The following is a 16,740-nucleotide window of genomic DNA, read 5'->3' on the forward strand; positions in this document are numbered from 1 at the left end:
GCTATAGCCCCTTTAGCGCCCCCTAGCAAGTTCCCTGCCCATAGGGATCTCCAGCATTTGCGCTGGCATTAAAATGTATGCAGGCGCAGATGATGGAGCATTTGTATGGCAGAGAGGACGGAAGGAAGGAAGGAGGCGGAAAAGCAAGTTGCGCTCCGCTCTTCCTCTCGGCCATACAAATGCTGGGAAATGGGTCTTCATGTGAATGAAAGGCATTAAAGCCAAGGTTAATACGCCTTTTATTCATGTTGCGCCCCATGAAAAGTTAGCTCCCACGTCATCAAATATCAATTCAGCAGAAATTATGTTTGAAATATTTTTTTAATAGAAAAGCATTTCAATAAAAAATATTGATGCGTTCCCCAGATTCAATGCACTTTTTAAATCTGTCATTTTGAAATAATAGATGACATTTAAAAAATTAATAACAAAAGAAAACTATTCATATTATGAGCTGCAATCACTGTGTCAATAGACAAATAATAATTAAAATAATAATACAAATACATATATTGTTTAAGTTATGGGAAAAACTGCCTGAATTGTATAGATGTAACATTTGATATCTTTCAGTAAAAGACTTTCTCAATTTATATTTTTATTAAGTTGAGAAGGGCTTTCAGAATGTACTCATCAATGAAACGATGGGAACATAATTAAGGATTTTTATTACGGGGTGGTGTAAAATCATAAAAGTTGTTTCAGAAATTGAATGAGAGATGTTTTAGCATTGTACACTAATTGACCCATTGGGCCTCATTATAAGGTTGCTGGTCCGGGAACTACGGTACAGTTAAGCATGCTGTTACCGTAGTTCCCGGACCATCAAACTATGAGTTCTGCTCGCGGGTTCCACGGCACCCGTACCGACACCCGCGAGCAGAGCATTTCAGATGCACAGGCACCATTGATAACAGTGCCTATGCATCTGGCTTCCCCATTCCCTATCAGGCTGAAATCAGAATGGGGAAGATTTTTTTCCGGCACCCAGGAATGGGCAAATTCCTTGTCCAGCAAGGCCATAATGACCCGGTAATTGCCCATTTCTAGGCGCCAGAAAAAAAATGAATACCAGCGGCAACTGTGCCTGTCTGTTGGTCCTTTTCATGATGGAGAAAGTCACTCCATCGGGCCCAATGGATTTCCTGTCTACTTCGAGGGCCTTCACATCAGACACTATTCTGCATGATACTTGACACAACAGCATTGCTAACTTCCCTGAGAGTTGCTGGTCCAATAAATCTCAGTTACGCAGCGTGCTCTGAAACAGCCACAGGACCTCGTCGACATCCCACAGTTGTTTGTTCACTACTGTTGAGTTTTGGTATCTCACGGTATGTCAACATACAACTTCCTTACAAACGAATTTCTTACAAAAATAGTTTATTCAATAATTTCAAGCATAAGTAAAAACAAATTGTTATATTATAAAAAAACGGACATAATCGGCTTTATCAAAGAAATAATTTATGAGGGTGGGGCTGGTACGTGACTTGATGTCCTTAATATGATGTGTACAACACCTCTTTAGAATTCGTCATATAGGACAATAAACAACTAGCGAAACAGTCAGATTTTAAACATGGTTCTTGTATTGTCATCATATGTAAGTAAACTGATTTATGAGGAACACTAGGGAGGACAGGAGCTGGGATGCCCACTGCATCTGATCGGCGAGGACTCGCCAGCATGAGGATGTCGTCCAAATACACGATCATGCATATACCCCTTTCTCTCATTGCTGCCGCTACTGCTAGCATGCCCTTTGTAAAGGCCCAGGGCACTGAGGCTAGTCTGAACAGAAGGCTCTGGAATTGCCATTCCTGGTCGTTCTAAAAGAAGCTGAGGAACCTGCAATGCTCCTCTACATTAGGAATAATGAGGTAAACATCTTTTAGATGCAACCTCATTAACCAGTCCCCCTTCCGGAGGATGCCTTAGAGGAAGTGCACTCCTTCCTTCTTGTAATGCCTGTAAACCAGCCACCCATTTAGACAAAAGACATTTGCCCCTTATCTAATGGAACAATTAAGTCAACACAATATAAAGTACATGTGCTTAATTCCAACCCTTGCAAGCTGTAGTCAATTCGACGATACAATTTTGAAAAAAAAAATGCAACCCACACTACATATCAGCTCCACACACAAACTAGAAGTGCATGGCATGGCACTCCTTATGTGTCAACAAGCAACAGCATGACTAAATGGCTTAGAAAAATGTATCTCCAACACAGCTGGATTAGGAAAATTATTAACCATGTGTCTAAACTGCAGAGTCATTCTAAAGTGCAGCCTTGACGTAGAACAATGCTTAATCAATCGAGCAATTGGTACAGTTGTTGGCTTCCAAAAACATCCACATGAGAACAGCATTCACTTCGTCAACATCCACTTTGCCCAAACTTGCAGAAATTAAAAGAATAGGCCGCACAATAGCATGTTTCCTTCTTTTCAAAGATATGCATGTACGCAGAGAATAATTCTCACTGTCTGTTGCATACGCTTTCACTAATCACAAGTCGCAAAGGTCTAACTCTGGACCATGCACTGATCAATATTGGCAGCACAGTCTTCAAAGAAGGTATGAGTTACATGGGACTTTCATGTCTCTGTACACTCGTTAACATTAATGCAAACAAAGTCAATGCTGACATTCCTTGCCTAGGATGCAACAGGCTATGTGCACTGTACACCCCCATCTAGAGATGTACCCTGTACCTCAGAAAACAAAACCTTTAAAAAGAGATCTAATACAAACAGAAACTATAGGAGATCTCCCTGCAATCCCACCCAGAAAACAAAGAACGACTTCAGGTTGTTAAAATGATACAAACACAAAACCCTCTGTTCTGTAGGGTATTATGTCCTTTTAGGAGCAAGCACCAATGTGTAACAATGTGTTTCTCAGATCTTGTTTGATAAGGCATGGGAAATTAGCTCAGTATTTTTACAATGAACACTTTGGCTAGGACAATACCAGACTTAGTAATACCTAAACACACTGCATTTTACAGCAGTTATATTGGACCACCAAATAACCAACACATCAGGCTCATTTTTGCATATGCAAAATTGACCAGGCCACGCTATAAGTGAGCCAACACACATACTATTTTTTATCATATACTTTATATGCAGTTTGGAAATCTCAATTCTGCATACAAAATCTGCATTCAAGAGAATATATGTAATGTTTCAACTTAGATGTGGCTTTTGTAATCAATGGAAAAAGGAGTAACAAGACAACAGCATGTAATTTCACAATTTACATTGGAGGGAAAACACTCTTTGAAAACAGCGTTATTTGCCATTTACTATTTCTGGACAGATGATAAAGTGGGAAATATATTCATAGACAGCACAGCGAGGCAAGCACACTTTGATGCCCCTCTGTTCATATTTCCTCCCACAACATAAATGAATCTTTTCTTTTAGCAAAATGATTTATGCATCAGCATTTGGCAGGAGACACACAGTTATCTATGGCCTTGGCAGTAGTCACACTAAAAACCCTTTGTACCCCTGCAAAATCTATCCCTTTGCATTAGAAACAAAATCCATTGAAAACAGATGTGTTTGTATATCCTGTTTATATGTTATCCTAATTTAGTATCTCCGGAATTAGACCAGGGCGTGTCCTCATCATCTATTTTATTCATCTTTATTGTTTAGAACTAATACTCGCCAAGCCCAGAGATGGAATTCACCTTCAACAGATGTCTTTCTCCCAATGTCAGCTGCTTACTCGGGTTGCGCAGGCCTGCCCCTTCTTTCACCACTGACTCCAGCTCCCTTATTCTACAGCCTTGACCAGCACAGCTATCCAACGGCACTGTTCTCTTTTCATTTTTTTCTCCCTTTGGTTCTTTGCTTGTCTTGGCTCTCCTTGTCCAACCCCCTCCTTACTTCCTTCTCTGGGTTATAAACCCTCTTTGCTTCCGTCCTCGTGCCTATACTTTCCTTTAAAGAAAGTATATGATTTCACCACAGATTTCCCTTCCTCCTCCGTAGATGATCAATCAATCAAACACCTCCCCTTTTAGCCAACCCCCACTAACTTTCTAGAATTCTTTCTGCTTTCACCTTTCTACAGCACTCTTTCTCAAACCCGGATGAACCTGCAACATTTTCATCCTCTGTCTCCTCTCCGCATTCCAGTTTAAACACTGCGGCTCAGCTTCAACTTCGTATTTACTGCATTTATTTCTAAACCCACATAATTGTCTGAATGGTGCCTTTTCACCCACGGCCTGCAGTGTGGTCTATGACCTAAGCAACCCCATTCAAATGGCTAATAGTTTAGTTTGTTAAGCTTAGTGGATTAGTATTAGTCAGGTTAATTATTAGTCCCTACACTGCACTACACTGTGCATTGCTAAACCTTAAATTACTGCTTCTTTGATTTGGGATGCTTCTCTTCAGTGCCTAGCATCAGACCCAAATCACACCTGAGCTGCACACTGGGATCCATTTTACCTTGGTGCTTACTTTCCTATTGAGATAAGTGGCTCTGTTGAAATCAGTGCACAGTTAGAATTTGTGCACTAATGATCCCTACAGGTCCAAAAATAACTGCAGGCTCATCAACAGATACAGAGACAAATCTATCTCATCCAAAATCAACTGCAGGCCCATCAAAGGATACAGAGGCAACACTATCTGGTCCATTTAAATTCCACAACACAACTGGAGTAAATAGCTATGCAAATGAAGCAATCAGAGCTTCTCTTCCAATTTTCGAGAACATTTACTAAAACGGCTCAGACCAGTTGTGTTTGCAAATGCTCGTCCTTCATAGAAATGTAACAAATATTCCTGACTCCAACTACGGTATCTCAGGTAGAAGGCAAGAATTGGACCACTGGATAGGAATGATTAAATTCACCAAAAACACACAGGAAGATCCACAATAATTTCTAATTTACTTATTACAAATACCATAAACAAAAAACATCCCTATAATTGAAATCTTCCAGATTTCATGGATGAGGAAACATACATGGACTCTCTGCAACCATGTTTCACAAGATCATGTCCCAAATAAACAATTTGTGTATGTATCCATACCAAATTGTAAATCTATTCCAATTCACCAGCTTCTGCAAAATTCAAATCATGGCATACTATGCTCTTTTTGCAATTCAATCACTCCAGCATACAAACATATTCACAAGACCAATATGTGATACTAATGCTTTCAAGGTGCAATGGAGATGGTACAAAAAATAACTGTGAGCTCACTAGCTTTACACACAGTCAAGTATATATTGGGAAGAAAACCTTCACAACAGTAGGCATAATATACCGCACTGGTGCCACAACCACTTCAGGCCACTAAACTGCATATGTGAAAAAAATAAGTGGTTGGTTTGAATGTAACAACACTTCCGTTATACAAAAACATAGGTTACCAGCAAATCTACCAACTTCCTATTTAATAAACCCAAATGTACTCATTAAAGTACACTAAAATATTTTAATGACTATAATGCACAGTTAGAATACACCAATGGCTATCAAACTACCTTAAATATATCCCTCATTGCAATACACTACAAACATGGCATCAGACTTATAATTACATAATGCATCCATAGTAGTACAATAGTACTTTTAAAATCCAATACAGTTAGAATACACAAGTGGCTATATAACTACTTGAAACACACACATATGTTCCATAACAAGTAAACTTTAAAACCATGCAAAGGTCAGAAACTGTAACTGCATACAATGATTTTTTCAATCCACCTTGAATATATTTTCCAATGACACAATGATTACTACATGTTTATACAACAACAGTGTACCACAAACAAATGGTGTACCAAACATAGTACATACCATTTACTATTTATGAGGGTCAAAAAAGTAACTATATACGTACAACTGTAAGTAATTACATTTTTCAAAGTATGTTGTATATAAATGTCTACTTCAAACAAACATAGATTACTGCCTTGTTACCATATTCAATTAAATGTCAATTAAATGTCTACACACAGTATCAATTACTCTAGACATATTACTGTAGTCATAATACGTAGGAGAAATTATTATGGATTTCACCAGTGTCCAGAATTGTACATTGCAGCCACCTTACAATATTCAACTAAGCATACATGCCTACTATCAATTACTATGAGCATATTGTTGTAGCCATAATGACTGAGGACACACTAGTGTAGCCATGCCCAGTGTGCACATTTATAAGAGGATTATAAATACTGTATACACTTCAATAATACCCTCCAACCTCGGGATCCTACTGTGGTTATAATGATTGACCACAAATTACTGTGGACATAGCCAGTGTCCAGATTCTTAGGGTCATATTCTGCAGCCATCCACCCAAGAATCTAGACACTAGCCATTGCCACAACAATGTCCCTCAACCATATTATTAATACTGTATACACTTCAATAATGCACTTCCACCATATTACAAATACTGTATTCCCTCTATAATAGCCATAATTACTTTGCACATATTACTGTGGCCTTGGCCAGTGTCCAGATTCTTGGGGGCATTGCTGCACAATAAAATTCAACCATGTCCCACACATTCACATTACACCATCATGAAAAAGAACTCACCCTGTCACCATTACACACACAGCCATGCACATCCTGGTCGTCTGCAGGCTTAAAATCCCCAGCAGTGGACTATCCCCCTCTGCAGAGGCCACGGTCAGTAAAAATGACCACACACTGAATGACATCCAGAGGGCCGTTTTTCACAAATAACAATGGGTCCATCTTATTGGGTTATTATCTCTGGCCACACATTATTATTATTTTACACTTCAAGTAGATATTACACCACCCAACACCATCACTTCCCTTCCTTTTCTGTCCCTATTTAGTCTGCAGAAGTAAAACAGTCCGCTGACTACACTGTGTAAAGAAGACAGTAGGTGTTCTAACTTCACTTTACTACTTTTCTGTGTAGTAGTAATAATCTTTATTTCGGCAGCATCGCCATAAATGCAAAAATAACATGCAATCAGATAAAACATTTCAAATACAGGATTAAAACCATAAAACAGACATTTACAATCATAAAATACATTTCATACTCAGGCGCCAGGCATTTTTCAAAAAAGCTAAATGGGTTTGGAGATCGGCAGGATTTTGAAAAATTCCATCGATTCTTTCGTTCTCCTTAGGTTGTGCTTTCTATAAGTAGGGACAAGCCACTTGCGGCAGATGATACTGTAGCGGAGGCACATAAACAAGAAGTGCCCAAGGTCTTCATCACCCTGCCCACAGATGTTACACAGGGGTAGATCATCTTTGCCCCAACTACTTACAACCGCTGCCAATGGGAGTATCCCCAGGCTTACTTTTAAGACAGGCTGTGTGCTTCCTTGTCATCGGTGCAAGATAAATATTTTTGTCAGCCAAACGAGTGCTTCCGCTTGATGTATTATGCTTTTGCAACAGCCATGCTGATTTCTGAGTATTTAACCATATAATACGAGTCCCTATATCTCTGCTTGATACAGTATTTCACTACCGGAGGGTCCTGGGGTTCAGGTGTGATCATAGGTGGAAGGCCAAGTTTCCTAGTGAGGACGGAGATGTAACTAATCCGTGGAAGGGCTCTAGTGGCTTCTTGTGCAACTACATCAACAAAGGCTTCCTTGTAAGTACATTTGGAGTCTGAGTTTAGCATCAAAAGCAAGACCATCCACCCCCAGTTCTAATCTTAAAGGAATAGATGGGACACTCATTGGGAGGGCAAGGAGATTTTTCAGCATTGGCATTTCACACTGCTCTATCCTACCAAGATCAGTGTGGCCCCACATTTCCATGTCACACATAGCGGACGTGTTTGCACAGGTCCTTAGGACTTCCAGGGCCTGGGGTACTGCGTTTCCCCCATAATAGTTCAGGAAACCTTGCACCACTGTCCCTTGCCTTGAATAATTAAGTAGGGATTTATCCATCTGTCTTTCCCTGGATCCTTTTTCATCAAGGCTGACCCCCATGTAGTCATAGAATGTGACTCTCTCAATCTCAACCGGCCCCAAACAAATTGGGGCAAGGGGATGCCCACATCTTTTAGAACAAAGCATAGCCATGGTTTTGTTCAAAATATCTAGAAGGCCAACTTCGCTGATATCAAGGAAAACACATTTAGCACCTTCTGAATGCCTCCTCTGGTTTTGCTAATCGGGAACGTAACGTCTGCATATAGCAGGATGTCAGTTTTCCTCCCTCCTAGCAAAGGGACATCCATGTCGCATTGGGAAATATCTTCAGCAATTTGATTTATGTATAAGCTAAAGAGCGTTGGGGCGACAACACCCCCCTGCTTGATGCCCCTAGCAAATGGGAAGGGGTTGGATAGGCCTTTGCCTGCTGGAATGCATACAAAAGCGTACGTTCCTACATGCAGGCCTGATATGGCTGCCAGCAGATTAACAGGGACCCCCATTTGAAATAGGTGAAGCCATAACTTAAATTTAGGGATTGAGTCAAAGGCTGCACGTAGATCAATGAACACCAGATAAAGACTTTGGTTCCTAAGTCTCACATATTTATCCCTAAGTAGAGATAGCCTAAATACTTGGTCCACCAGGCCAATGCCTGGTCTAAAACCTGCCTGCAGATCTGACAGGGCATTTCTTTCAAGTATCCAAGCCTCCGTAAATGTTGGAGGCTACGCCAATTTAAGATATAGGATTATCATTTTGGGGGTCACCCTTGTCCCCTTTTTTAAATAAGGGGACTATATTTGCACCTCACCAAGACTCAGATATGAGATCAGGGCTCGTAATGTTTAAGAACAGATGTTGTAGAACAGGGCCCCATATACTGATTTCAGTACTGAAGAGTTCCCCCGGGATTGCGTCTGGACCAGGTGCTTTCCCCCTCTTCTGTGTGTCGATTGTTTCCTCCACTTCCTCTAGTGAAATATCCAACACATAGTCAGACAAAGGAGCCTCCCAACACCGATCAGGAAGAAGTCACCTCATCTCAGCAACACCAGAGACAAAATCAGAACAACCAATGACTGATTGACTAGGCAATCAGGTGACAAGACCTGTGACGTCACATCGGAACGCTATAGGGGTGCCCAGCCAAAGTCCTCATAGGTGGAACACTAAAAGTATACTCTGCATACATCCTACGTGATGCGGTATTTGATTAGCGCTGCCGCAGTGCACCAAGCGCCAATGTGCCCTAAATGCGTCAGATAACTTAAACTTGAAGTGCCCTAGACGCTACTAGCCCTAGACTACTTTTACACCTTGTGTGATACTTGCCCAGCCTCCATTGATTAGCATTTGGTCTCTACATCTGCCTTGTGTTACACATATTTTATCATGCACGGATATCTTCTATACCTTGCCTGATTTCTCACCAGTTCTTTGTATACAATGTATTTCCCAATGCTTTATACTGTCCTATTAAGAACTCTTCTATACATTACTAGCCTACATGACCACATTATGTTCCTTAATCCACCCCTACTTGCACCAGCGCAGAATGCCTTCAAACAGGTTGCCATGATTACCATACCCTGCACTGTCTCACAGAGGAACCTTAAATTACGTGCCAGACTACCTAGGCTCTATGACCCTCCCACCAAACTAGTGCATAGTAATGGCACTCGCAACTTGCGTAACTCAAGCCATCACAGGCACCCACTCCAACTCAACAGTAGACTCTTCCGAGAACCTATCCTTCTCCCGAAATGCAAACCTAAAACACAACTAGCAATCGTGAAACCAGTCCAGTCTGGGATGCGAGTTGCTCTCATAAATGCAAGCTCCGCGGTAGCCCATGCCACTGACATAGCTGACCTACTAAACAACTAAAAATTAGACTTCTTATCTGTCACTGAATCCTGGCTCCACCCAGCAGTCGGCCCAGCAATTATGCTAGCCGTGCCAGACGACTACACCCTCCTAAAACTTGACTGTACCACCTCTCGAGGTGGTGGCCTTGCTAAAACCAACCTATCAGTGAATCTCTTACCACCACACAACATAAGTTCTTGTGAATCCCTAACAATGTTAATTTCTAATGCATCCTTGCCAGTGTATGTTTCAAATGACCACCTCCATTCTAAATTGTAGTCAAAGTAATAACAATTTACTTAACTTGCTGAGCAAAGCACAGTACCAAAGCCTAGATTAAAACACTATCAATTATTTTCTGGTAGAAAGTTATCTTTCAAAATATAAACATTACGTGGTGTTTGTAATCTGCTCTTCGAAATATCCCTATAAGAACGGGGATGGGGACACATAGCATCAATATGGGTTCCTGTCAGAAAGCATGTTTGTGTAAATGCAAAGCTTTATATTTATATATGACTGTGTTAAAAGAGATGTAGTCTAAAATGACTAGCACATAATGCACACTGAGATTAGGTCCCAATATGAGGGTCAATGAATCTCTACTGGGATTCATACTCTTATCTTGAATCTCAAAGATTTGCACTGGAGCAAATCTGGTGGTGACCCTGGGAATCTCAATTTGCGCCTGATTTAAAAGAAAAACATAAACTGGAGCAATCAAACTCACCCTAACATTAAACTATTTTAACCATGAATCACATATAGTAATTTGGCCAGCATCACAATTTACATGTGAGGATAAAAAGGTTGCAACGTTAAGCATTCCTTTTGGGGTCAATCACCTAATTGAGCAGCCCCAAAGGCCCAGTTGCTGAATTATTTGCCAACTGAAGGTCCTGACATCATACACAGGATATAGTATCAGATTAGGGATATCGTCAACATATATGCATCACTGTTCAGTCTCACATGCTCAGGTGCTGTTATATACAGCAAGTACTGATTCAAATTCCCACTATTGTCATTTTTTGAAAGGTAATGCTGCATATTCATTGTTCTTAAAGTAAAGTACAGCCTCGCATGTCCAGGTACAGCTGCCATCATTTGCCAAGTGTAGCCTCATTTGTTCCAGCATTCCCATTATATGCATAGTTTGCTACTGTATCGAGTCATTCACCTAAGACCAGTTGCAGCACCAATATTTGTTTTAATCCCCACTCTATTTGTGTACCTCTACCCCTAAAAGCAAAGTGGGGGTTCAATAAAAGGCGTGCAACACTTTGCAAAGCCAAATAAACAGCTGTCTTTAATGCTTGCTGTTGTTAGCCTATGCAAGCAATGACCCCATTATAAGCAGTACAAGGCAATTTGTGAATTTGTATTTCTTTTATTTTATTGGACATTTGTATGGCGCCTATACATAGGTGTGTCCAGGTGCCACAAGACAAGATGGAGGGGACATGGAATCTCAAAAGTGGATCAACAAAAACGGTTATATTGGCCTTGTGACAATCCTACCGTGCAAGTTCATGACAAGGCGGTAAATCCAAGGGGGTGGGGGTAGAGGGAGAAGTGCAGGGGTGAGGTACCCCCAAGGGTGGGGGTGGGCAAGTGCTGGGAGGGCCCAGGTGACAAGTGCCAGGGGAAGGGAGGATGAGTGCAGTTGACAGGGAGGACCAAGTTGGGCTAGTCCGCGAAAGGGAGCATGAGGGCAAGTGCTGGCAAAGGATTTGGGGGGACAGATAGGGGGTGGTCTGGCCCCTGTATGACTCTGAGGGGACCAGGTCTCAGTCGCTGCAGCAGATGGAGAGATTAGCACAGGAGGGGGAGAGGGAAGGAAGAGGAGAAAAGAAAAGTCTTGAGAAGTTTCCAAAACTTGTGAAGATCCGGCTCAAGTCTGAGGGTGGGAGAGGCTGTTTCAGAGGGAGGAGCTAGCCGAGGAAAGGGATGTATCTGCCAATCTCTGCATGCAGAAATGTTTGACCAGCAGAGAGTTGGAACCAGAAGACCAAATGACTCTTTAGGGAGGGAAAACTGGATGTAAAGAGGATGTAAAAATGAATGTATTAATTTTTGATGTGTAACCTTCTGCATGCAAACTGGTTGATTAATGGTTTGTGATTTGGAAATATTCACTAGTTTGTATGAATTTGAAATAGTGTCAGATATCAAACATCAATAAGTTGGACGGCAGAATGGCAGGTTTAATGTCAAGCAATTCTGTTGTCTGTGCTCATGGAATACTTTGATGACAGATACTTTACTTTTCTCTCCATTGTGGGTAATCCAAGACCACACAATTAGGTATTATCTATGTGGTAGCCATTTTGATGTCAGTTACCTTTTTATTCTCTTTTGCGGCCCAATGACACTATTATGTCGCTGCAGTTGACTTTGATGGTGGGTCTGTTATTTTCTTATTCACTTCAAAGATGACGTTGTATAGCGAAATAATTCCGTTTTCTCTGTGTGGTGCTTATTTTGAGGTCAATCATTTTTTTCCTCTGTTTGGTGGCCATTTTTCAAATAGAACCCCTTCTGAATGTTTCTGTACATTACCTGTTCACAAGACATGCTGCTCTTTTTTCTGTGCATGATCTCTACTTTTAGAATAGATATGTCTTTGTTTATTGACATCCATCGAAAGGACAGGAACATTAAAACAGTGAAATGTTCTTACAATGACTAAAAGAGAAAATATACATCACAGTTCATATTATATATGTGACAGTACTTTACATATATAACAAATAGAATGTGGGCAGTTCATGCTCCCTGATTTGCATAAAGATAATGATAATGATTTATTTATATAGTGCTTTAAACCAAAGCGCTTAACAGCGAACATATTTAGATACATTTATCATCCCAACCGAAGTTGGTACTCATTTATCGACCTCAGAAGGATGAAAGGCTGAGTTGGCCTTGCCATGTGGGTTTAACTTGAAAATGTATAGTTTAAGGTACATGAATTGTGCTAGGGTTGTGCATTGCCATTCAACCCGTACCTCTTATTGTACAGGGAATGGAAGATTTCTCTATCATTGTTGTTATGAATATTTTCAACATTTACCGATATTTAACACATGCCTATTGTTGGAAGTTTAATTGATGCGTGTTAATTGAAACTCGATTTTGAATAATTTTGGAATATAGAACAAGTGCCACTTTCCGAAATAATTAACAACTTCATATTACCAAACTGAGCAAGTTTATAATTCCATTAGCAAAATATTAGTCGTACAGTTCCTTGTGGGTATTGTGTACACAAAGGGCCTCATTACACGGACGGCGGTAAGGGAATAACGGTACCGGTAAGCGAATACCGGTACCGCTGAATTCCCAATCTAATTACGACCCGGACTTGCCGCTATTAGCGCCACCGGTAAGTACGGTGCCACTAATAGCGGCAAGTCCGTGGGCGCGCGACCCCCAGGTCGGAAATAGCGGCATGGCGCTAATAGCATCCCGTCACAAGGTAGGCGGACATGGCAATAGCGGCACAGGGTTTGTATGTGCTCAGGTGTCTGGTTCAATGGGCTGGCTTGGATCCTGGAGATTGGTGGCTGGCTCTGTGGTATTTCTGGGTGCCTTGGTGGTGCTTGCTGCGCCTGTCTTGCCCTACTCCTCCTCCTCCTCCTCCTCCTCCTCCTCCTGCGTCTCCTCTGTGCTGCCTGTTGTTGGTGCTGCTGCACTGCAATCATGTCCTCCAGCCCATGTAATGCGGGCAGTATTGGAAGCATTTTTGTGTGGGAAGGGGTGTGGGAAGGGGTGTGGTGTGCTCTTTTGTGCTGCCACAGTCTCCATCGCCTCCACCTGTGTTGGATGTGTCCACCTGTGGCAGGTGGAAACACGGGTGGTTCGCGATGCCGGTATTTGCGCCATGCCGGTGAGGGTTTTTTGGGTCTTTCCCATGCCGCTATTGCCATGTCCGCCTACCTTGTGATGGGATGCTATTAGCGCCATGCCGCTATTTCCGACCTGGGGGTCGCGCGCCCACGGACCTGCCGCTATTAGTGGCACCGTACTTACCGGTGCAGCTAATAGCGGCAAGTCCGGGTCGTAATTAGATTGGGAATTTAGCGGTACCGGTATTCGCTTACCGGTACCGTTATTCCCATACCGCCGTCCGTGTAATGAGGCCCACAGTGTTTGCTTTGCAAACATGTAAACGAGTGGGTTGTTTCTAGAGCAGCAAGAGCAAATACCTTGAACCGAGGGTCAATTAATTTCTACTGGGATTCATATGCTGTTCTTGATTCTCAAAAACGTACACTAGGACAAATCGGGTGGTGGCCATGTGCATCCCAATTTGCACGTGATTTGATAAGATTTAAACTGGAGCAAATCTCAGCATACCTGGAGCATCAGTGAGATGCACACATAGACATGGGGCACATTCCCAAAATCTAGGTGAAATTCGAAATGCGCAGAGCATGTGCTTTTATTATTTACTTATTAATTTGATATATTGTGTTTCAATTTGAGATTTGGTTAAATCTATAAACCTTGTACATATTTAGTTAAGAAAAATCATAACGCTTCATACCAATTAATTCACTAAATAACTTCCACATTCTTACAAAATGATTCCTTCAATGTTCCTAGAACTTCTCAAATTACCCTGCCTTCTGCCACAATCAGTGAGTACTAATGATTGTCACAACCAAAGCGATTCCATAGGGAAATCACAATCAAACCTGTATCATTGTTTACACTTAAAATTACATGTACATTATCCCTACAGTTCAAAAGAATATGTTTCATTTTTAAAGTGCCTCATCTCACTCGTTCATCTCTACTAAATGTTCTACTCAGGCCAATAAGCTCATGCGTCGGGATATGGTTTTGAAATCAGAGATACATGGATCCAAACTGTCTCGAAGGAAAACATCAATATAGCATGATAGCAAGGAAATGTGTTGCACCTGCAGTGAAGTTTGGTGTATACTTTGCAAAGAAGATAACATTCTAACAATCTTTTGGTATTTATACAGTCAAATTCAAGTCGTTTCTTTTTAGGAAGTGAATAAAGTCCAGTGACATTGCCTCCTTTCCCCTCATCTGAGCTTGTAGGAATTGGTTACATTGAACAAACCGTAAAGCTAAACAAATGTTTATTTTGATAAATCAACAATGTCAATGTATAATGAATTTTGAACGCTGACCAAATTAACACCATAAGCATCGACTTAGGAAAAGGCAACATATTTTTTCATATATATCCTTTTCATTTATTTAGCTCCTTCAATTTTCTTAAAATATCATCATTCTACACCATTAAGAAACAGGACTATTTTCATCTTAAAATACATTTGTGAAGGGTACATAGGAAATTGTACAAAATGTATGAGCTATAAACTTATTTCAGCAGGTAATGGCTTTGATTTGGGCCTTAATAGATGAAAATCGAAATATATAAATTACCTAACACACATCAACTTTACATCGCCAGTGCACTAACAGGACAACATAAGCTTTGCACAGTTGACAAACCTTACCATTTTTGATTTATGAGCATTCATTTTAAATTGTAATTATCTTCGTAAAGCTGGAGTGCTTGCAGCTTACACTGTAACGCTTTTTGTGTAGCATATCAAATGAAAAGGTTATCTTTCTGTGTCGCCAAGTTTCATCGGGAACGTGCCCCTGCCATCCGAAACTTTCTCTAAATCTGATATATACAAATTAGGTAAACTGGGCACCGGCATGCATCCTTGACAAAGGCCCAAAGATGTATAGATTTCTGATGATAAATCACTGGCCTATTTAACTGTACTTTTATCTTTGAGTTATCGTGCAGCATCTTCACCCTCTTTCTCAGTTTCTGCCACAACAGCGGTTTATCACTACTTCGAAGGCTGCACTTAAATTGAGGCAACCCTTATGAATTGGTTGGCTCCATTTGACGGTGTAGAAAAGACAAAACTATGATGTTTAAACAGTCATTTTCCTGAAGTTGATCTGAAATTTGGTAGTTCTTCCAGACTTAACGGCCCACTCTTGAATATCACTCAATATCAGGGCAGAACATGTCTTTCTAGGGATGTCAAAGAGGTAAATGGGTCTATAATTACCCAGTCCCTTTCTATTTCCCTTCTTGTATATGTGTAACACAATCGCAGTGTGCTAAGGACCAGATACATTGCCTCTCTGTATGATATCTTTGTATACAATATATAACATCATTTTTATTTATCTTTATTTAAAGTGCATTGGTTAATTGTAAACTTTTAGCATGTAAGCTAGTCAAATTTGTAAAACATAATAAGAAACGACATTTAAAATATAAGATATTTGCATTATTTATTCATACAAACAACAGAATTATTAACAACATAGTTAATAGTAAAATTATTTTGCTTTTACATTTTCAACCAAGCAACTACTCGTCTACTACCTGATCGAAAATGTTTACTAGTCAAAAAATTGCATAATCTACATACTGAGCACCATTTCAATTCATATTAGGTACAATGTAGTTCACTATCTCTTTCCATATCTTAAATGCTGCAGATGTTATAATGAAGGATTCAGCCACATAAATGGTAGCCCTGAATTGGTCTAGTGATGTTATCAATATTTGAAACATACCCCGAATTGCCCTGAATGTCTCGCTCAAATAATGTTGGGCAAGCTGTAATCAAGTGGCGACAGGTCTCTATATTATTTTGACACATGCGGCATACATCTATGTTAATTTCGCCTTTATTCCATTTATTCATATATTCCCTGGTAGGGAGGATGTTAAAACATAAATAGAGCATGCAATGTTTAAGTTCTGGTAAACTCAGTTTCAACAGGTAACTGCGCGGTTTATTAGTGTCACAGCTCTGATGGGCATATTCCAGATATCTTCTCCTAGTGTGAAGAGCATCAACATTACAGGATGTATCCCATTGTTTAGCCTTCTTTTTTATTTT

The 16,740-nt window shown here is 40.5% G+C and overlaps 1 protein-coding gene across 1 annotated transcript in view; it reads left to right on the top strand.

Annotated features, from left to right (window-relative positions):
* Positions 1 to 16,740, top strand: part of LOC138569260 (ficolin-1-like) — a 503,449-nt gene that overhangs the window by 237,408 nt on the left and 249,301 nt on the right. The window lies entirely within an intron of this gene.

Source organism: Ambystoma mexicanum, chromosome 2q (genome assembly GCF_040938575.1).
Source record: "Ambystoma mexicanum isolate Mex_15411 chromosome 2q, UKY_AmexF1_1, whole genome shotgun sequence".
In the NCBI taxonomy this organism is placed as follows: Eukaryota; Metazoa; Chordata; class Amphibia; order Caudata; family Ambystomatidae; genus Ambystoma; species Ambystoma mexicanum.